Below are 24,660 nucleotides of genomic sequence, written 5' to 3' on the forward strand. Positions count from 1 at the left end.
CCAAGGGGTTGCCTGGGTGGCTCAGTTGGTTGGGCGTCTGACTTGGGCTCAAGTCATGATCTCGCGGTCTGTGAGTTCGAGTTCCGCATCGGGCTCTGTGCTGACAGCTCAGAGCCTGAAGCCTGCTTCGGATTCTGTCTCCCTCTCTCTCTGCCCCTCCCCGCTCATGCTCTGTCTCTCTCTCTGTCTGTCAAAAATAAATAAACATTAAAAAAAAATTAAAAAAAAAAAAGAATCCAAGGTCTTTTTTTTTTAAACAGTGTTTTGAACAAGTGGATGACACTTTCCATGGATATCTTATTTAGTAGGTCTTCCCACCACTGAGGGGGCCCCACATTGTATTATAATCTCATCATCTTTCTGCACAGACTTGTTGGTTGAACAGGTGGCACCTGGGTGAGGCTCCATTTGCGGCAGACCACTTCAGCAACACCTGCCCTGCCTCAGACCCCTGTAGTGGCTGAATTCATGGAAGACTAGTTCAGGGTAAGTAGAGAAAGGAAGTAAGAATTTCTAAAAGTTCTGAATTCAGGGATGTCTCTAGAAAACTGAACTTTATTTTTCAGAAGTATATGGGACATATTGTATCTGATTTGGCTGGTAAATATCCATCTACACATGAGGAAGTTAGAAAGAAAGAATGAAATGAAACAATCTGGTATTAACTGGTTAATAAAGGAACTTTTTAAATGTTTGATGCTTGTATTCAACGATTTATATATAATATAATTTATGTTTAATCACACAGAAGCCTTGCCAAGTAGTAGTCCTGTAGGAATTACTCTAATGAATACATAAGCACCTCTTGTATTGAGCATATTAATTGCTTATATGCAAATGATTTTAAGTTCTTGAACAGTTGACTTAAGAAGGATAAACATTATCTCTGTAATCTTGTATATGATATTCATTTGCTTAGCAAGCCTTTTTTTTTTCTGATGGATTACACAAAAGCAAACCTTATAATCAACAGAGTATAAATTATCCTTAGTTTGGAAAAACAAATTAATGAGGTTTTATGATCTTAATTTCTAGACTTCTCTATCACCTAACTCAATATGGGGCAGTAATATACCATACGTTGGTATAAGTGACTCATACTTGTACATTGACTTTTAGTCCTTATTTTTTTCTGCTACCTTTTAAATGACCTAGGTAATTTTGAAAAATAGGATTTGCATTAGTGTTATGGAATTAGACATGAGGCAGCTCAGTTTACCTATATGAATGGGAGCATCTTTATTGTTTTGGCATTTACATGAATGGATCTTCTAGTACCTTTGTTGTCCAAAGACATCTTTGATGATATTTCTCTAGGGTCTCCAGATATCACCCATATTTTTGGGATGTTAATTCTTAAGTATGAAAAAGTAGAATTTATAATGTCTCAGAGTTGGCAAGAGCTTTAAGATTAGCTTGTAAAAACCACAAATTATGTGCAAATCATAGTTTCCAGAAATCTTCTATTTGTAAGGATTTCCCTAGTACAATGAAAGGGCTCTGTGCAGAGCCAGGCATATGGATCTTAATTCATCATAACCACACACATACACACTCATAGCAGTCAGATGATAAAATAATTTCTTATTAGAGCCAAGTAAACATGTCATAATTAATTTGAACCACACACATATGGGTCACTATACCTAAGGAACAGGACGTTAATTCTGATCACAGGGTCTCCAGTTGGTGCAAAAGAAAGAGGAAAAGAGATCCATCCTTTCAGAATTCACCTGAAAAGTTTCAAATATGTCTACAACTCTCCTAATCAGAATTTTGCTATTTGTTTTATATCCACAGATATGTGATCTTCTGGATTTTAGATTTGAGTGAAATTGCCTATGGATTTATTTGTCAGTGTATATCTTTATCCCAGAGAAGTTCAGATTATTGGCATGTTTCCTGAAGTGTGTTTTGCATGGTTAAATGCAAAATGTTTAAATGGTTAAATAAAATATTTATAAGGAGACCTTGCAATCTTTTTTCAAGTAAATTAGAGGAATTCTGGGTATATTTATTGATTCATTAAACAAATGTTTATTAACTACTGTATGGGGAACACAATGTAAGATACTGTTCATATAATGGGTAAAATGGACGTGATCATTGCCTCATACTGCTTATGTTCTAGTAAGGAAAACAGACATTAAGTGCCATGGTCTAAATATTTGTGTGGCCTCCCCCCAGTTTATATGTTGAAATCCTGGTGTCAAATGTGATATAGAAGATGGTCCCTTAAGAGATGATTAGGTCGTGAGGGTAGAGCCCTCATGAAAGGGATTACTGTTCTTATAAAAGAGGCTTCCACCATGTGAAGACATAGCAAGAAGGCTTTGGCTATAAACTAGGAAGAGGGTCTTTCCCTGACCATGCTGGTGCTTGATCTTGGACTTTCAATCTCCACAACTGTGAGAAATAAATTTCTGTTGTTTATAAGCCAACCAGTCTATTTTATTATAGCAGCCCAAATGGACTAAGACATTCATCAACTAATTACAGAAATATTCAATATGTAACTGAGATAATTGCAATGAATACAAAGTATAGGACATCTATGGTAGACTGTTCTAGGAGGTCTTGTATAGTTTTGGAGTATTTGGGGGCTAGAGAAACTTTTCCAGGAGAAGAGGGAGGTCAGCAATGCAGGAATGGAGTAGCATGTGCAAAGCAGCATGTTTTCTGAGATAAACAGAAACATGTGTGAGAAATTTAAACTCATTGTAGTGGAAGCACACACAAAGAGGTTGGTGCAGTAAGCAGATGCCAGTATGAGGAAAGCACCCATAATTTTTTAAAGACCATTTTTGAAAGAGAATGGCATGGTCAGATTTTTATTTTTATTTAAAAAAATTTATCTATTAAAAAAATTTTAATGTTTGCTTTTGAGAGAGAGAGAGAGAGAGTGTGTGTGTGTGTGTGTGTGTACACACGCATGTGAATGGGGGAGGGGCAGACAGAGGGAGAGAGAGGATCTGAAGCAGGCTCCATGCTGACAGCAGAGAGCCCAATGTGGGACTCAAGCTCATGAACCATGAGATCATGACCTGAGCCAAAGTTGAACACTTAAGTGGCTGAGCCACCCAGGCGCCCCAGATTTTTATTTTTAAAGTAACACTTTGGTTGCAGTATAGAGATTAGGGTAGAAGTGGGTGGTATGAACTGAATTGTGATCCCCACCCCCAACCAGACTTATATGTTGAAGCCCTAATACGACAGTCTATGGAGTTAGGGCCTAAAAAGAGGTAGTAAAAAGTGAGGATATAAGGCTGAGGCCTTAATCTGAGAGGACTGGAGTCTTTATAAGAATAGGAAGAGGCATCACAGCTCTTTCTCTGAGCCTGTGCTCAGAGAAGAGGCCTTGTGAGGACACAGTAAGAAGGTGGCCATTTGCAAGCCAGGAGGAGAGGTCTCACCAGAAACAAAATTTACTGGCACCTTGATCATGGACTTCTAGTGTTCAGAGCCATGAGAAAATAAGCTTCTGTTGTTTAAGCCACCTAGCCTGTGGTATTTTGTTATGGAGCCAAGCTGACTAATTAATATCGGTGCAAAGAAAGCTTATGGGAGTACTGGGTAAGGGACCACAGCAGTAGTTCAGATAAGAGATAATGTGTGCACTATGATGGAAATGGCAGAAATTGAGAAAAATGCACAGAAGCAAGAGGCTTTTCACATGTAGAATTAAAAGGATTTGATGTTGTATTTAGATTTAAGATGAGAGAGAGACGGAGAGAGATATAAAGCTTTCTGACTTGCACTGTAGATGAATGATTTGTACACCTCCACAGTCACGTGAAGATCAGGTTTGGAGCTATAACACTTACCTTCAGTTTTTGACACATGAATGCTTTTAGGTGACTTTGGAAATGTGTAAGAGGGAGATGGCAATGGAGCTTACAGAGAAATTAACGGTCAATAGATTCTGTTACTGTATGACTTCTCAGAGCTTTTAACATCTTTAAATATGTATGTGAATTGTGACTCTGCAAGATAGGGTTTTGGTTTTTTGCAGTCCTTTTTCAAACTTGGACCTCTCTGAGCAGGAAAAAAAAAATCACAGGGCTAGTATTCTGTAGGATATATTTGGTAATTGCTGGTCTGTCAGCACATTTTAAATTATTTTCCTTCCCTGCTGCTTCGCTGCTGCTTGATATCAGTAACTTTTGATTTTATTTAATAAAACATACTTTGGACACATGATGGCCAGTATACTCGCAAATTGTGGAAATGAAGCGGAAAAGGATTCAAGACAGGAAATTCAGTCCCAGGTTTCCTCTGTAAACATTGCCAGTGTCCTTTAGAGTGCCTGGCAGGAGCTGAGCTGAATGCTCAGAGCAGGGAACACTCTCTGCCTTCAGGCCGCATCTGGATACCGTATTCAGTTAGTGTTAATGAACAATACCCCTGTCCTGAAATCCTTGCCTCCTGCAAAAGTTGTTGACTCTCTCAGGGTTATACCACTCCTAGGGTTGCATCCTGTCCTGAAAATTTAAAGTGAGTCTCCCTTGGGTTTGTATATCCCAAGTTTTCAAAGTTATTGCCTAGAGGCTCAAGTCAACCAAGTGTTAGTGGCCTAAAATTTAGTTATATAGAATTACGTAAGTTATAATGAGTTTTCCTTAGTGCTTTTGGCATATAATATCATACTGTATGCAACATTTTACAATTGGCTTTTCCATTCAACATATATTTTGGAAATTTATTCATGTAACCACATGCAAATCTATCTTTTTTTTTATCTAGTAATATTCTATAGTATGAATGTGTCAAAATATATTCAGCCATTCTATATTCAGCTAGATAAAACAAAACAAAAGAAAACAAAACCCTATGAACTGGGTATTATTAGTAAGAAATACAGCAACAGGAAGAGCAAAACCAAGAATTGAATGATTCTGGGGGTGCCTGGGTGGCTCAGTCGGTTAAGCCTCTGACTTTGGTTTAGGTCATGATCTTGTGGTTCACGAGTTCAAGCCCTGTATTGGGCTCTGTTCTGACAGCTCAGAGCCTGGGGCTTGTTTTGGATTCTGTGTCTCCCTCTCTCTCTTCCCCTTCCCCACTCGTGCTCTCTCAAAAATAAATAAACATTTTTAAAAAATTTTAAAAAAAGAATTGAATGATTCTGCCTGTTTTTTGCCCAAAAGGTATGTGGACTATAAGAAATTTAATTAATTCATGTTAATTATCTTCTCGTTATATTTTTTTTTTGAGAAATAAATGACCAGTAAATAGATTTCTAGAAAAACTCTTTATGTCAAATTTTATTCCTAATGTGAAATCCTACATGATTTTCTTATTGTTCCAAAAAATATGATCTCTCATTTTTTTTAATGTTTCCCCTCTACTCTAATTAAATCACTTGGAACCTTGTATCCTAGTTATTTGCAATAGCTCATTAAGGCGCACAACCTCCTGTGTGCCCCTCCCCACCCCCCTCCCCTCCAGAGTACCTTGCTCATAGGGGATCTACAGGTATTTCTTGGTTTGATTTTTGAATTAAACTAGATTGCTTATTCATTTCTGGTTATTAGAAGATCAGCATGTTCTTGAGATTGATGTGTACCATTACACTTTTGACAGATAGTTTTTAAAAAAATATATTGAATTGGGAGGTTAATGATTTAAACACCTCCGAAAGTAGACCTGTTTGTTATCCATGCTTCCTAATACTTCTTTCTACCTTATTCTGCCATTGTCTGCATGCGGTACAACAGCAAAATGATTGCTAGGTAGTTGAAAAGGTTGAACTCAATTTACCAATTGCTGCAATGTAGGAAAAAAAACAGCCATGAGCCATAATTTCCATTATGAAATATCTATAGAAAGGAGGTTAAATCTGTGTTACAATAAGATGTTAATAGGACTTTACGAAAACAATTAAAGAAACATGTTTACTGTTAGAATAATTGAAGTCAAGCCTATTATTCCTCAATTTGGCAGAACAGGTATTTTGGGGGTAATTTATATGTAACGTCAGGTAGAAACTTGCTTTCTCCAGGAAAACTTTCTATTGATATCAAGTTTCCATATGGATTATTATAATTTTCAGGATATCCCTGTAGCAAAAACAAAACAATTGGAAGTATATTTAGATATGTGCTCACACCTGATAGCAATGTGTTTAAAAGCAAATTAAATCAACCTCATTTAGGAGAGCTCAAATCTACTATGTACTATCTAAGATTCTTTGCTGTCCAAGTAAAGATCATAGTCAAGGAATAATACCATTGCTCAGAGTTTAGGAATTCCTAGGTAGAGACAGAAGTAGGAAGTCAAAATATCTGCCAAGAATTAATAGGCTATAATAGGATGAAAGGAGTCTCTCTCCCATTTTATTTACTCCTTAATTGACCCTAAGTAGATGTGGAAAATATCAATCCCCTGTCACTTTACATGACAAGTCTAGCATCAGCCTATCAGATTGGCCTATGAACTCTTTGCCTCCATCAGTTTCACTATTGGCATCATGGAACTGACCATCCTGGGTGAGAATGCTATTTAGCTGCTTTTCTAAAATGTCAGAAAATATCATTGATTGCAACTCTTGCATTTTATAACAATAATAAGTTCTTTGAAGGACATCTAGGTTGGCTGTTTACATTATAGGGAGAGAGTTGTATATGTGGCATTTTGGACAGAATTTTGGAGTGAGCAGTGATTTTGTTGTCATTGCTAATAGTGATAGCCTCAAATTTTACAATATGCACTGATAATACAATGGTCACCAGGACTTGGGGTATAAATCATCACTAGGCAGCAACATTAGTATTATGTTGAAACCAGAGGTAGGAGGAGAAGGCAGTGGTATGTACAGAGAAGACTTGAGGTTGTAAGAACCCAGGTTCTTTTGAGTGTTAATTTAACATGCCCTGGGCTGCTTCAATTCAGTCTCTTTTTGTTACCACATTCTTTCATAAATTATAGGCAAATGGACAACAGGCAGGAAATGTCTTCTCATTCTTCTACGTAAAACTCCTGGTCCTGAAATTTGGGTGTTTCCATCACACTGTGTGTATCTATGGCTATTGCTTTTGCTGGTGATTGCAGCAACTGTTCAGATAATTGCAGTTATCGCCAACATATGATTTCCTTCTATGATTAAAAAATTAATATGTGAATGTAATTCTGGAGAGCACCATTCTTAGATTTTATTATCAATTTTCAATACAGAGTTATGCAAATGTAGGACCTCATAAATGTCACTTAATGCTAATGATTTGCAGCTTGGCAAGGAGTTTCAGCTTTTTGAATGGATTAAAAGAATAGAGAGAATTTTACATTTGTGGGAAATACAGTATCAGTGAAGTACCTAACTGGGAGTCTGTTCTTTCCTGAGAGAAAAGAACAGTTAACTTTTTGTTTCTTCCTGATTAAGAAAGATGTTAATGTCTCCTCGTTCCCTCCTCAAGCCTTTCTCAAGATGGAGATGCCATCTCTGTCACCTGCCTTGGGGAGGAGAAAGCAGTGTAGAAGAGTTGCAGTTTCATGGTATCCCAGCAATGCAAAACACTGATTTTCTGGGATAAACTGTAAGTTCAGAAGAAATAGAATTTCCTAGCATGTCAATTTTGGACATTCTGTGAGTGTCCATCAAAGAAGGCTGTGAATTGCTTCTGTCAGTATGACTGGCATAAGCTCTTAAATCTGTTGACAGCTTGCAGTTCTTTTTTCTGACTCTCAAATTATTGATACTATTATGCAGTAACTTTCGTGTTAATGCAATAACAAAATAAATGATTGAATATAGATTTTGAAATAACATCACATACTTAAAAATTAAACCTCAGATCCATATTTATTGTCACTCAACAGCCGCTTGATCATATCAGGGTGTTACACTTGAATTCAATTTTAAGCAAGTGTTAAAATGTTAGGTGACTTCCTAGGATGTCCACATACTTGAACTGGATTCGGGTAACATTATATTATTAATTAATCCATCTGGATAAATGGCATCTGACTTATGCTTTTACTCTATAGCTAGTATATTTTGAATTATTTTGCAAACTATGCCTTACTAGATTGTTACTATGCCTTAACTAGTTGTATTTCTATATACTGCAAAATTGCTTGTATTCTAATAAAGTTAATCTGATTTATCATACTTTTACAAGCATGGATCTCTGATGGTAACACTTTTTTTAGTGTTTAATGCTGAATTTCACCTTTTGGTTAAAGGCTTATTTAGTCTGCTAAAATGGGGTTTGGTTTAAATTCCAATTAACCTTTGTTTTATCTGTGCTATTTAAATGCGTAGTATTATTGCACCTTGATAATAGAGTATAATTTTATCCTTCAATTCTTCATTGAAGCCAACTATATTTATTAAGTTAGTTTGAATTTCCTGACTCCAATATGCTGCTGAGATGACTCAACTAATCATTGTTAAATAAAATAAACTGTTCTATTTACAAAATTCTTAAACCATATTTCCTTATAATGTTTTTGGAAATGTGAATAAGCTATTTTTTAATAAAAAATGAATATGAGTCACAGTTTTGCAAACTTGGATGGGCTTGATATGAATCTAGCTTTGGTCAACATTGCCTATTCTGAAATATTTAGTAATACCTTATATTCACTTTAATTCATCAAGGCACTTGAGGCTCTTGTAGTATAGTATAAATGTTGAGTAGCATTGTCTGACTTTGCAGAACTCACTATCTAGCAAGGAAGACAAGCACATGAATAGTTAGCCTGTTATGATACATGTTCTGATGGAGTGGTGCATATAGAGTGTGCATAAGACTGGGAATGGCGAACCTGATGTGGGATCACAGGGAGGCTTCGCAGGAGAGGTGGGGCATTTGAACAAGGTCTGTATAAGAGTATATCATGCAGATGAGGTGACAGCAGTGAAATCCCAGGCCGAGAGGGCAGCATAAGCAAAGGCACAGACCAATGAAAGTGTATTGTGGATTTGAAAATTTTCAGTAGTCATGAATAAATGGTTCATGGTATGTGTGTATGGGGTAGGGGAGATAGGTAGAAAGGTGGGAACAAGAAGGGTAGGAGATTAAGATGTAAAAGGTTAGATAGCCACATGATATTTTGATGTAGCCTAAAATGCTAAGATGTTTTACTTTAAATTATTTTCAGAAGTGTCAAATAATATGCACAGACATTCCTATTCCATCTCCAACACTTGGCACTGTTGGCCATTCCCTAAACTAACTAGGGATAGGATGAAGGTCAGAGTTGTAGGGTGCTGTGAGAGCTAGGATAGAAATACAGATTGGGTACAGGTTAGGAGGATTATTTTCATATTAATTGGCTTCCCTAGACATCTTGAATTACAAAACTACTCAAAAATGAGTCAACACAATTGTCATAAGTTCACCCCTTTTCTAATATGGCTCAAAGGTGAACCCATGTGCTGTGACTAAGACTGTGCCTCACCATAGGTTTTCTTACTTAACCTTGGGATTCAGGCACCACATCTAGAGTCTTCCTTGATTCCATAAAGAGGAGTTAAGAGAAAGTTTCAGACACCCAGCCCTTCCTACCTCTAGACTCAGATCGTCACCAACCAGCACAATTTACCTTGTATTCACCAGGAAAAATCTTATGCCTCTATCTGTGATCCATCAGACACAAGAGAAGCCCTAGACTAACCATCATCCTTCAGCTCCAATATTTCTGTAAGGCTACCCATAACCTTATGTTACCTCTTGCCACATATCTCAAACTCCTAAACTATTTTCATTGTGCTTTCTAGAAATCATTGTCCAGCATCAGCAAATATTTCTTTTGTGACCACGCTCTTACCAAAACATTTAAATCACATTTTTTTCTAATAAAAGACTATTAACCCCTTAAGACACTATTTCCCCTTTAGCTCACTCAGCTGTTGGTAGTCTTTCTTTCATAGATCCCATACTCTTTAAACTGGAGAATGATTTTATGTCATTTGATTACATTACTCATGTTTTATTGTTCTGATTTTATCTCAACCTCTGGATTATTCCTCTTCCTTTCTCAAAGATTTTATCATCTTTCAACTGTTTTGCCAACACCATTCCTACATTAATTGTACTTGAGTTCAGCTTCAGTTTGATGATCCTTTCAGCATTGTGTCCTTCAGTGACCTTGTCCTTCATTTATTTCAGCTCTCACTCATATGGTATTACTTTAGACCATATCGTTACCAAAAACCACAGCCCCTCCAGTATATTAATTCAATGCATTCTACTCTCCATCAGGATTGAATCCTATGGGCATCTTACAGATGTTTCTGGCCTCCTGCTCAGTTCTTTTGTCCCTCTATTGTTTTATTGACTTGGGAAAAAGCCACTACCCTAGTTAAAAAGAGCTCTTTGCCTCCTCCATGTTTACATTTGTCTTCTGGCTGGAGAACAACACCCAAACATACTGAATGATTCTACTTTAAATCCATGGCCATGAATGTCAGATGGATTTTTAATGCTACCTGGAAATCACACTGAATTTTCATAGACCAGCCTGGACTCTCCTATGCTACTCTTTCATGTTAGTTCCTTTTTCTCAAACCTCTTAAACCTTGTCCTCCATCTGTAATCTCAGATAATGTCATTGCTTCCTATTCCACTGAGAAAATTGAAACATCCAAAGGAGAACTTCTAAGGACTCCCACAGCTGCATCTCCTCACCTGTCAGTTTTTCCATTTCCATTCTTTTGCCTTTGTGCCTGTATCTGGTCTCCTATCTAAAGCCAGTCCTTTTACTTATATATCATTCTATTCTTGCTCTCCTATTTGATTATCTTTCCACTTAGCTTCTCAAAGGTCGTACTTCATCAATTATCTATACCCTTTTTTAAAAAGTTTAGTGAGGTATAATTGATATTCAATAAACTGAAGATGCTTAAAATATAAATTCTGGCATATGTAGACACACATGAAACTATCACCATATTTAAGACAATGAACATATTTCTTACCTTTCAGAGTTTCCTCATGTCCCACTGAAATCCTTCCCTCTCTTCTCCCCACCCACGCACCTATCTTCAGACAAGCACTCTGTCACCATACTTTGTCACTGTAGAGTAATGTCATTTTCTTTAATTTTATATGAATGAATAACAATATGTGTTGTAGACTCTGGGTCTAGAGTTCTTTCTTGCCTAGCAAGAAAGCGGGACGCAAGATTAAAATGCGAGAGATGGTTAATGTCCAGGAGAAGACAAGAGCCCCAAATAAGGGTCCTTGTTCCGTATTTATTAAGATCAGAAGGCTTACAAACATGATGGATGTACGCAAAGAGACAATCAATCTGTGAACATTAACTTATGGGCAAGAGAGAAAGGGGTTTTGAAGATATACGATGTTAGGGGTTTGGGTCAATAGAAACCAAACCAAAATCCTGTCACTGGGCAGATGGATGTTAATGGCAGACATGAGGCATTGTGTCTGTTTATGTTAGCCAGCCTAGGGGATAAGACAAATAGAGCATGTAACCTCAGGGTCAACAAGGTACCTTTCCTTTGCTAATCAGCTCTGCTCTGGGCAGTTTCACTCACAGCAGTCTATAGTCCTATTTACCTGTTTACCTAATTTGGTCCTTCCTTCCTGTGAAAGCAGCTTTCTGCTATAGTACTAAATTGGGGGGTGTTTTCGCCCTAAATACCTAATCTTGCTTACCTCATATCCCTTTGTATTGGGGCCTTTTGCCCCCTTACTCTATTCTGGGGGCCTTTGCCCCTGCCTCTACCCTGGGTGCCTTTGTCCCCCCCCACCCCACTCTATCCCTATTTATCTAATCTTGTTTACCCAAACTTGGGTGTGAGCATCCTATGGCTTTGTAATTTTTTATGCCTTGTTAACCCATCAGTGCAGGCTCAGAGAATTCCTAAGCTTATTCCCCACAAATATGTACTCTAGTTTCTCTGGCTTTACTTTTTTAATATATATTTAAAAATTTTTAATGTTTCTGTTTTTGAGAGAGAGAAAGAGACAGCATGAGTGGAGGAGGGGCAGAGAGAGAAGGAGACACAGAATCTGAAGCAGGCTCTAGGCTCTGAGCTGTCAGCACAGAGCCCTGCATAGGGCTCAAACCCATGAACCATGAGATCATGATCTGAGCAGATATCAGACCCTTAACCAATTAAGCCACCCAGGTGTCCCTGTTTGGCTTTATTTTTAACGCATACACACTTAGTTTGAAATTCACTGATGTATTGTAGTTTTTTTTCATGTTTTTTTGTTGTATTTATTCCTAAGTATTTCATATGTTTTCTGTCAAAGGTGGTATATTTTTTCAGTAGCTGTTCATTGCTAGAGTTAGGGATAAGACTGATTTTTCCATCTTGATCTTTAATCCTGTGATATCGATCAACTCACTTATTAGATTTAATATCTTGTTTTGCAGATTTCATTGGATTTTCAAGAAGAGGATCATATTATCGGTGAGTAATTACAGTATTTTTTTCTCCCAGTATGGATGCCTTTTATTTTCTTGGCATGCTGCACTGGAAAACCTCTAGTATAATGTTGAATAGAAGAGATGAGAGCAGACATCCTTGTCTCATTACTGATCTTAGGAAAAAAGCAAGCTGTTTCTTACCTTTTAATATGTTGCTAGCTGTAGATATTTCCTAGATGCTTTTTATGAAGTTGAGAAAGTTCCCTTCTGTTCCTATTTTGGTAAGTATTTTTATCAAGAATGGATGTTACATTTTGTCAAATGCTTTCTCTGTGTCTACTGATGTAATCATATGGTTTTTCCATTTTAGTTTGTTGCTGTGATTAATTGCATTGATTGACTTTTAAATGGTTAAATCAATCTTGCATTCCTGTGATAAAACCTAATTGGTTAGGATATTACTCTTTTTTATATATTGTTGAATTTAATTTGCTAAAATGTGCTAAGTATTATTATGTCTGTTTTTGTGAGGGACATTGGCTTGTCATTTTATTTTCTGGTAATGTCTTTCTATTGGTATCAATATAAAAATAGCCTTATAGAATGAGTTGGGAAGTATTGCCTGTCCTTCAATTTTATGATTTATACAAAAGTGGCATTATTTCTTACGGGGTGCTTGGGTGGCTCAGTCGGTTAAGCGTCTGACTTCGGTTCAGGTCATGATCTCATGGTTCGTGAGTTCGAGACCCGCATTGGGCTCTATGCTGACAGTTTAGAGCCTGGAGCCTGCTTTGGATTCTGTGTCTCCCTCTCTGTCTGCCCCTCCCTCACTCTCGCTCTGCCTCTCTCACTCTCACACAAAAATAAACATTAAATTTTTTTTTTAATTAAAAAAATAAAAAAAGAGGCATTATTTCTTAAATATTTGGTAGAATTCACCAATAAAGCCATCTGGTCTAGTATTAGTCTCTGTGGGAAGGTTTTCAAAAACAAATTATTTAATAGATATATGGCTATTCAGAATATCTATTTCTTCTTGAGTGAGATATGGTAGTTTATGTTTTTTTTTTTTAATTTTTTTTTTTTTTAACGTTTATTTATTTTTTTTTTGGGACAGAGAGAGACAGAGCATGAACGGGGGAGGGGCAGAGAGAGAGGGAGACACAGAATCAGAAACAGGGTCCAGGCTCTGAGCCATCAGCCCAGAGCCTGACGCGGGGCTCGAACTCACGGATAGCGAGATCGTGACCTGGCTGAAGTCGGACGCTTAACCGACTGCGCCACCCAGGCGCCCCAAGTAGTTTATGTTTTAAGCAACTTTCATTTAATCTAATTAGCTGAGTTTATTGCCACAATAACTCTCATATTATGCTTTTAATAACAGTAAAATTTGTAAATTGTCACTTTGTTCATTCCAGATATTGATAATCTGTATCTTCTCTTTCCTTGGTCAGTATAGTCATACTATTCTATGATATCATTCACACACCTCTATAGTAGATGTCTATTAATTTTATTAGTTTCAAAGAATTAGTATCAGTTTTTGTTCCATTGATATTCTCTATTGTTTTTCTGTTTTCTACTTTATTGATTTAAGTTTTGATTATTTTTATTTCCTTTCTTTGGTTGTTTTAGGTTTATTTTGCTCCTCATTTTCTAGATTCTTAGATGAAAGCTGAGGTCACTGACTTAAGATCTTTCTTATTTTCTGATTTGTGCATTCATGGCTGTAATTTTCCTTCTAAGTATTGCTATAGTGGCGTCCCACAAATTTTGATATGTTGTGCCTTTATTCATTGCAGAATACTTTCTAATTTCCCTTTTGATTTCTCCTTTTACCCTTGGGTTCTTTAGAAGTGTGTTATTCAGGTTTTCAAGTATTTAGGAAATTTCCAGAGATCTTTGTGTTATTTATTGTTAATTTAATTCCATTGCGATCAAAGAACATAATATATATAAATCTAATTCTATTAAGTTTATTGAGACTTGATCTATGGCCCAGAATATGGCTTACCCTGGTAAACAGACCATGTACACTTGAGAAGGATTTGTATTTTGCTGTTGTACAGTAGAATGTTCACTAAATGTATATTAGGCCTAATTGATAATGTTATTCAAATCTATTATATCTTACCGATTTTGAGTCTCTTTGTTCTATAAATCATTAGAGGGGTATTGAATTTTCTGACTGTAATTGTGGATTTATCTGCTTTTTTTTTCTCACAGCTCTGTCAGTATTTGCTTTATGCATCTTGAAACTTTATTATTAGGACACAAAAATTTATGACTTTTAGGTCCTGTTGAAGAATTGGCCTATTAACATTATGAAATGTTTATCTTGTTTATCTCCAGTAATATTCTGAGCTTTGAAATCTAGTTTGTCTGATATCAATATAGCCACTTCTGTTTTCTTTAGATTAGTGTTTGCATGGAATCTCTCTATTCTTTTACTTTTAAGTTATTCGTTTCTTTATATTTAAAGTAGTTTTCTTAAAATACCATGTAGTTGGGTCTTGCTTTTGTATCGAATATGGAAATGTCTGCTTTTTCATTAGGGTGTTTATATCATTTACATTGAGTATGAATCAACACCCACAGTTTGCTACACCTCTAGCCTTCCCTTATATTTGATGACAACTCCATTTTTTTCTAGGCCAAAATAAACAAAAAAATGAAAGCATAAAAAATCTTGCAGTTATGTTTCATTCTTCTCTTTCTTTCATAATCTCCATCAAATCTGTTAAGACATTCTATTAGTTCTTCCTTAAAAATGTGTTCATAATATGACCATTTTTCATCATTTTCACTCATCAAAAGGGATGCCATCTTGTGCTGAGCCATCATCATCTTTCGTGTGGCATGCAGTGGCTACTTAACTTTTTTGTTACTGCTTCTTTCCTCTTCTCTTTCTCAAGGCAGTAGGGAGGGTGTTGACTTAAAAATGTAGTTGTAAATCAGAACATGTCACTTTGCTCAAAATCCTGAAGTAGTTTACTATTTCATTCAGAATAAAGCTGTCATCCTTTTTTAAAAAGTTTTTTTTTCTTGTTTATTTATTTTTGAGACAGACAGAGTGTGAGTGGGGCAGGGGCAGAGAGAGAGAGGGAGACAGAATCTGACATAGGCTTCAGGCTAGCATCAAAGAGCCTGACGCAGGAGCTGGAACCCACAAACTGGTGAGATCATGACCTGAGCCGAAGTCGGCCACTTAACCGACCGAGCCACCCCAGTGCCCCAAACTGTCATTCTTCTAATATTCACCAGGATTCCGAATAATGTGTCTTCTAATGTTATATATTCTCTGTCCTCACCTTATACTACTCTTCCCTTCACTTCCTCTGTTCCAGCCATACAGGTATTCTTGTTATGCATTTAAGATGCCATGCCCTTTCTCCCCTTAGAGATTTTGGACTGGGAGTGCCTTATGTCAGGAACATACCTCCTCTGGTATTTCCATGATTAACTCTCTCAGCTCCTTTAAGTCTTTGCTCTTATGTTACTTTCTCAATGAATTCCATACTAATAATCATGTTAAAAATGTCCAACTGCCCCACTTCCCAAACCCAGCATATGTGGTTCTTTTACCTCTTCAGGTTCATTGTGCTAATCATACTAAAACATATCAATTTCATGTCTTATTAGTTTATTTTTATTGCCTCTCTCATTTAACTAGGATTTAAACTCCCCAAGGCATGGATCTTTGTTTTGTTCCTTGATATATTCTAAACATCTGTAAGACTGCTTTAGTTCATAACAGGCACTTGACAATGATTAGTTGAAGTAATAAATAAAAGTGTTTTTATATTCTGATGTGACCATTTGCCATGGGAATTTAGAATAATTGCGTCTAAAAAACAAACAAACAAGCAAAAAACGTGCTCATACAGACCAGATTGGTGCCTGCAAGAGGCCTGGGATGGGAAGTGAGAGAGATACGTGAAGAGGTTCAAAAGGTAAAACAAAACAAAACAAAACAAAAAACAATAAAACAAACAACAACAACAACAACAACAAAAACAACAAAGTGCCACAGATAGTTTGACTGATTTACTCACTGTATTGGAGAACTAAACTCTGCTTTTTATAGAAAGTGAGCAAACGATATTGCTGAATAAATGAACTAGTCATTCCTTGGTTTAAAACAACAACAACAAAACTCTCCCTCTGTTATACACTTATATTAAACATGGGGAGTGGGAATTGAATGATACAAAAATAACCTATAAAATTGTGTCAAAAATAAAATTAGTAATGGGAATATGATGCATTTCTGGCAATCTAAAGCATTTGGAAAAACTATTATATAAGGCAAGTAGTCCAGAAAAAAATATGCAAAAGAGCTATTAAAATTATGTCAAAAGTTATGTCGTAAGTATAAAACTATGTCAAAATTCACCTACTACCACTGCTAGTAGGTTATTTCATAAGTATAAAATTATGTCAAAATTCACCTACTACACCACTGCCAGTAGGTTAAGTCCATTGCCCTATTTCAAGCATGGTCTATGAATGCTTGGGTACAGAGTTTATGTCTTAGGCTATGGGTAATAGGGATGTATACATTTTTTAGGAGTCGCACTATAGGACCAAATGTATGTTTTAGAAAAATAGATTGTGGCCTTATAAAGAAAGGTGGAGATGAGGAAACTTTTCTGGCAAAAAGCCACTTAAGGGAGACTACTATGTACCTCTGTTCCATGGATATTTTGCTATCTATCTCTCAATGACCCTTGATCTTTAGTGTCTCACTGCCTTGCACATGCTACTTCCTCTCTTCAACATACACTTCAAAACCATGTATCTGCATCTGATTCCCTCAAAGAAAAGCAGGTTATTTTTTTTCTAGAGTATTTAGCATGATGTATGTAGTTGTTTGATTATGCATCTGTTTTTGCATTTAACTTTAATATATGCTGTTTTTCATTTAATTTTATGCGAACCCAGTAACAAACGTGTCATTTGCTACAGTACAGCGAGGTGATCAATACATTATTTGGGGATGATTGAACAAGATGATGAGACCGTCAGTTGCAGTGGCAATGAGGATGGAGGGCTGTGTGTTTTTGGGGGGGAGTTTGGAGTATGTGCAGAGTTTGGAGTTTGGAGTATGTGCAGAGCAGAGAGGGAATTAGTTGGATGTGAGTCATGAAGGAGATAGAGGAATCAGGGGTATCATTTAGGTTTTAGTTTTGTCCTTTGGATAAATATTCCATTCACCAGAAACATTAAGTGCTATGGTAGACACCAAAATGCTATCTTTATTATTCCTTTGGAAACATTGGGAAAATATCCCTGAAATGCTTTATGTGCTTTCTAACTGATGAGGGAAAATATGATGCTTGGAACATGGGTCCAAGTCTGATTCAACTGTATTGGGGAAAAAAAAGGCTTTCACCTGTTTTGGGTTATCTTAATTGAGCACAATATTGTACATACATTGGCAGTGTAGCCACATTTACAATCATTAATATCTTTAAAAAATGTCTGGCTACAACACTGGAGAGCTGTTGTATAAAATAATTCTAAAACAGCAGTGCAATAGGTCGGGTGATACCATCTATTTGAATGAGTCATATGTGGCTCTAAAGATGGTGACTGAGAATTTACTTGGAGGAAATATAGAAGTGAGTTCAATTTGGTGGATTCTCGTCTGGGACATCGAGGGTGTAGTTCAGAGTAAGAATGTAAAACTAAATGGGTGGGCATTCTCCTCAATGGTTTACTATTGGGTAGAGAAAAGGTAGCCCGCAATCACAAATAAAGTTTCTGCCTCAAATTGAATTAGTCAGCCTCCAAATCCACAGTGAAATTCTGGAAGAACATACTTAATTATGAAATAAGGAGTAAACATATTCAGATTCATCTATTTTATTTGTCATCACTAGCTCTCTTGAATGTATCAGTGACAGAAATATTTGAATTGAAACAGGTTCTCTCATCAATATCTATTGATTTAAATACAGATTATGTATGAATTAATATTAAACCAGTCTCAGGAATTATGGGGGGTAGAGTATGTGCTTATTTATGTAATAAAATATATATAATTGAACTAAGATATTTGGAGATATTTTCCACAATTGTGTTCTGTGGATTCAGAGATAACCAATTTCTTATACTGCTCTTACGAGGATAAAAGCAAATATAGAAAGGAAATCTGTTTGAAAAAGAAAGAAACCTCTCTCCATATACATAAGGATAGGAACACTTCAATTTCCTATGTACCAGTAAGCTTCCATTTCTGCTCTCCACTGCCATGACAGAGTGAGTCATATTTTACAAAATGGCACATCAGTGTATTAAACCTCAGTTACTTATGATCTGTTCTCTCCTATAAAGCTGGGTAGATTGGTAGATTCAGTCCAGTTTTCTGCCGTTTCTTGTCGTTCACTCTCTTTTATTTTCACTACCTCTGTAATATAGGGGAGAGGGTAATTGAACTAGGGCTCATTCTTTAAACCCAGATGACTCTTTTGGTTCCATTTCCTCGTGCATCATGTAGATTCCTGTAGATTTCAATTAGTTGAATTAAGAACTGTCTAGTTGTTGGAAGCATATTCAGACATTTATTTTTCCTCATATGAGTATGATTTTACACAGAGAACACAAACTCACAAAGATGCACAAAACACAAGCATGCTTTTGGTTTTCTCTAGACATGTGAAAGAAAGGGAAAGATTTTCTAATGAAAGATAAGAGCAGAGGATTCTGTTCTTCACCATGTTAGGCAGTATGTCAGGCAGGCTGGTGGCAGAGAATGGAGATGTAGTTGTTTCAGCAGCCTGAGAGTCCCTTCCCAAGGAAACTGGAGGAGAAGGGCCAGCACTGTTGTCAATGTCATTGGTCTTAATATGCACAACATACCTATCCTATTGCTTTAGGTAGCCCTGAAGAGAGTGGTGTTTGCTTAGGGGTAGGAAGATCAATTTCAAAAGTGTTACAGGGTTTAGTTTCATAGGGTGAATATCAAGGAGTAAACTGCTGTACTTGAGGTCTGATGATGAAATTCTGGATTGAATTATTGGGTCCTTATCTTGTTGTAGGAGAAATATAGCGGAATGTTAAGAACACAGGCTGTGTATTCAACTCCTGAGTTGAAATCTGAAGTTTGCCACTTATTAACTATTTTACTCAGCTTCCTTTTGACTCTCTCACACTCTGTTTTTTTTCTTATGAAAAATGAACATAATAATGAAACCTTTCTTACAGGTTTGCTTTGAGAATCAAATAAGCTAGTGCATGCAAAATGCTTAGAATGAGTCCTGACACATATAAGTGATCAAAAATTTTAGTTGTTATCATCATTACTGATTTATTAACAAAACTATACTTTAGTTCTTATTTGTTACTCCTGGTATGTCTAATTTCCTTGGGAATGGCTTGAAAACAATGGATGATTGACAGTATAGATTTAGGAGTTTCTGGGTCTCTGGAAGTAATATCTATCTCAATTCTAACTCAGTTTCTAAAAGAACAGGGTATTTCTATTAGCAATCTAAAGGCTACTTATATCATCTGTAGAATTTAGCATAATGTTTTGCACATGGTCAGTGCACAGTAAATACCTGGAATGAATGAATGAATCCTAGAACCCTCTTTGTTTATGGGGAAACAAACTGTGACATAGGAAGGAGAGATTAGCTGAGGACCTCACAGCTAGATAAATACACGAAAGGCCAAGATTACCTGTTCTGATGAATCTCAGTCCATTATTTTAAAAATTGTTTCCACTACTCATTGAATTATTTTTGTATTGCCTTAAAACTCGAACTCTTCTCAAGAGTGCAGAAAAAAAAATCAACCATCTACCCACAAAGCTGCTGGAGCTCAGAAATCAAACACAGCCTTGAGACACCAAGTATTGTGCGTGATCAAATTCTACATTGGATGCTAGAAATCAGAAGCCAGAAGCAGCTCTTCTGAATAAAGTATCCTTTTAAACAGTAGTGCTAGTTCCTGGCATATCGTAATTGTATATAAGCGCCTCAGCTCTTCCTGATTTAATCTTGATTTCTGAGATGTTTGAGGGTTTGTAGGAAATCATGGGACAGGCTAGCCAAAGCACAGAAGGAGTTCATTCTGATTACAGCACTCATTGCTTGAATCCTGTTTAGCAGGATTTTCTTGGAAAGGTACCACTGAAAATTGACCCAACTTTTTAAGAGAAAAAATTTCAAATACTATTTAGAAAGACGCAGTAGGCTTACTTATAATCAAATGTATTTTGGTTATGAAACTATATTTTGTACTTTCAAGGAAACTTTAGCAATGTAGCCTAATTCTTAATTTATATGCATATAAAGTATATAAATATATATAAATATCTATAAATAAGTATAATATATATATATAAATTTCTCTGGTTAAAAAATCCTTATATATTTTCCAACTTCATAGAACTCAAACTACCAATAGAAATACCTTGCCTTCCTCTTGTAAAATGTCACAGTAAAACCATTTCAGTTGAAAATCTGGAATGTGAAATGTTTTTGCCGTGAAAGAATAGGAATTGCAGCAAGGTTTCAGAAATCTATCAGTTACAACCCTTGAGACATCAGCGTGTTAAATTACATTTAAAATTGTTTTTTCAACGTTTATTTATTTTTGGGACAGAGAGAGACAGAGCATGAACGGGGGAGGGGCAGAGAGAGAGGGAGACACAGAATCGGAAACAGGCTCCAGGCTCCGAGCCATCAGCCCAGAGCCTGACGCGGGGCTCGAACTCACGGACCGCGAGATCGTGACCTGGCTGAAGTCGGACGCTTAACCGACTGCGCCACCCAGGCGCCCCATATTTTAATAGGTGTTTTCAGTATTATTGATCTATAATTGACTTACAACACTGCATAAGTTTAAAGTGTACAGCATAATGATTTGATGTACATGTATTTGAAATGGTCACAACAAGGAGTTTAGTTAATATCCTTCATCTCATAGAGAAGCCAAAAAAAGAAAAACAATTGTTTTTTTTTCTTATGATGAGAAGTCTTAAAATTTACTCTTTTAACAGCTTTCATGTATACATACAGCAGTGTTAGCTATGATCATTATATTGTACATTATATCGATAGTACTTGTTATCTTATAACTGGGAGTTTGTATCTTTTGACCACATTCATGCAATTCCCAATTCTCTCTACCTCCACTTTTCACCTGTGGTAACTACAAATCTGATCTCTTTTTCTATAGGTTTTTTTGTTTTGTTTTGTTTTTCTTTCTTTGTTTTTTCTTTTTTAAAGATTCCACATATAAGGGAGATCAAACAGTATTTGTCTTTCTCTGACTTATGTCACTTAGCAAAATGCCCTCAGAGTCCATCCATAGTTGCAAATGGCAGGATTTTCTTCTTTTGTAATGGCTGAATAATATTTGTGTGTGTGTGTGTGTGTGTGTGTGTGTGTGTGTGTGTGTGTACATGGCATTTCATCCTTTCATTCATTGATGGACACTCAGGTTATTTCCATGTCTTAGCTATTGTAACTAATGCTGCTATGAATATGGGGTACAGATATCAGCATTATGTTATTTCTTACCTCTTTAATGATAGCCATTCTAGCAGGACTGGGGTGTTACCTTACTGTGATTTTAATAGGGTTTAATTTTGAAATAGAATGCCTGCTATTATGTTTAATACTATAATGTAAACTCTGTGAGGGTAATAGCATTGTTTATTCACACAACCAACACTTTATAAGTACCTGATGTTGCCAGGGTAGTGTATGAGATAGAAAAACAAGTAAATCTCAAATTCTGCCTTGTGTCAGTGTGGTGAGATAGGCAAGGAAATAAATAAATAAATAAATCTAAGATAATATGGTCAGCATAATAGCAGAGCTAAACCCAAGATACTGTAGAAGCATAAAGATTCCAAAAAGGAATATTTCTTGGACCACAGAGGTCCTTGGACCTGCAGAGTAGGGTTTGCTGAATTGGTTATACTGTATTTTCTTTTGATTATCCTAAGTACTTTGAAGCTAATACTGTATCTTTAAATATTTGCATTCAAATGATTCTAGTACTTGTGTGAGGCAGACCTGATACCATTCTTTAAAGGTACTTAGAGACTTTGTAAGAATGGGATTGGCTTTGGAAAGGCCCAAAATCAATCTGTGGTTCCTCATATGGAGTTCACTCTGTGCAGGTGGCAGAATGAAGGGTTAAGGACTTTGTCTTTGGAGCCGGATTCCTTGGGATTAGGTTTCCGCTCTGACTTTGTGCCCTCAGAGAAACTACACAAGCAGTCTTGCTTCCTTTTCTTCATTTGAACAAATGTGGATGAGAATAGCACCTACCTTTATAGAGTTGTGATAAACATTAAATGAGATTATTCTTTTTTTAATTTTTTAAAACATTTTTTAATTTATTCTTGAGGGGGGAGGGGTAGAGAGAGAAGGAGACACAGAATCCGAAGCAGGCTCCATGCTCTGAGCTGTCAGCACAGACAGAGCCTGACGTCGGGCTCAAACCCATGAACCCTGAGATCATGACCTGAGCTGAAGTTGGATGCTTAACAAACTGAGCCACCCAGGTGCCCCTAAATGAGATTATTCTTAAAAAATAGAGCTGTTCTGACACATAAGGGCTCAATAAGTAATAATTATTGTTACTATTATTATATGATAAGAAAAACAAGTATGAAGATTTTTGACCTAACATTCTTCATTTTATATTAAAAAACAAACAAGGGGAGCCTGGGTGGCTCAGTCGGTTGAATGTCCAACTTTGACTCAGGTCATGATTGATCTCAGGGTTTGGTGGTTCAAGGCCCTCATCAGGCTCTTTGTTGACAATGTGGAGCCTGCTTCACATCCTGTCTTCCTCTCTGTGCTCCTCACTCTCTCTCTCTCTCAAAAGTAAATAAACATTAAAAAAAATGAAACAGAACAACTAAATGCGATATCATGTGCCTATATGTTTGCACCTTCCAGACCAATTATGAAGGTCTGGTTAGGATGAGTTGGATCATTTGAAAGGATGGGTCTCACTGGAATGCCTCATATGTGGAAGAATATTGGAATGCACTATTAACATATGTTTTTCATGATAATAAACCATTGGATAAGGATTCCAGAGATACAAGGCAAGTGTCAGTCGAGCTTAAATACACAGATCATTGGACATATTTCTCAGAGACCTTCTGGATTAGAATGGCATGTAAAAGATTGTAATTCAGGCCTTTCCAAATTCAGTCTGTCCCCAACTTTGAAGTGAACTGGACTGGAACCTTAATAAAAAATCCAACTCATTTGGAATAGACATTTTATGGCTTGGATGAAGAGAAGGGAATAAGAGAATTGTAAACTGGCTTTTTACATCTTTATGGAACAGATATCAGTTATCTACACATAGTGAGTTTCATCTAGATAGAAGTCTGAGAAAAAGTAAGGGCAGAGGGTGGTGCTAAGATTGGAGAGACTCTGGTGAGGTGACCCAGTACAAGGAAAGTATTGTATACTTTAGTGTTCTTTAGAGATTGAATCAGTTACTAGCAATGTATTTTACCTAATTTTCCTGATACTCAGTTTCCTCATCTATAAAATGGTTACAGTGTTTCCTACTTCCAGGATTGTTACGAGGAATAATTGTATCAAAGTATGCAATATAGGACATGACTAGTTCCTAAGTATCAGATATTTTCCTCAATCTGGGAATTCCAGATAACTTGCTACTTACTGCCTTCTGGGAGGAAAGCTAGTCTAGGAGAGTATGGATAGATTACTACGGGAAGGTGTTCCCTCCTTTTACCCTTCCACAGGCTTTCTGTAGTTCCACATCTGGCAGATGTGTCTTCTCTCTGCTTCTACTGAATAGGTAAAAAAATTCTCCTTTTTTGCCTAATGCTTCATTCTAGAAAGTGTTAAGGAAAAGAGTGTGTGTGCAGTCCCAGCATTGCCTTTATGTGTTTTTCTTAAATGTAAATATTTAATCTTTGAATTTGATTTTCATTTGGGAGGAGGATAAAGAGAAAAAAACCAACAACAAATAGATACAAACAGAGAGAGGGAGAAAAACTTGATTATCTTGGAATTGCAGCCCCTGCTGATGCAGATTAATGGTGGCGGCTGATACACCACGTGTATTGCAGAGCCCTGGCACACTGCCAGCCATTATCCACCTTAATATTTAATAGGCATTTGTACAGAAACACCGAGAATGAGAAATGTTAATTGCTCATAACGTTTTGTTTTATTTTATTTGGCAGGCTGTTAGACATAAAATAAAGAGTGTTGTTTGGCTAGGTTGAAACTTTACTGTTTAGCTCTTAAATTTTTCCGACATAATTTTTCTGTGAAAAGTTAGTAATAAATACTTTGTATTTGC

General features: G+C 36.5%; 1 long non-coding RNA gene across 1 annotated transcript in view; it reads left to right on the plus strand.

The window, feature by feature from the left end:
- The first annotated feature begins 345 nt into the window (after positions 1-345).
- LOC147577476 (uncharacterized) overlaps positions 346-24,660 on the plus strand; it is a 225,566-nt gene continuing 201,251 nt past the window's right edge. Inside the window, exons 1-2 of the long non-coding RNA XR_015255829.1 lie at positions 346-486; positions 12,346-12,382. This is a non-coding gene — a long non-coding RNA (uncharacterized LOC147577476). The remainder of the gene's footprint in view (positions 487-12,345; positions 12,383-24,660) is intronic.

This window comes from Puma concolor, chromosome C2 (genome assembly GCF_028749965.1).
Source record: "Puma concolor isolate L17-30 chromosome C2, mPumCon1.1.hap2, whole genome shotgun sequence".
Taxonomy (NCBI): Eukaryota; Metazoa; Chordata; class Mammalia; order Carnivora; family Felidae; genus Puma; species Puma concolor.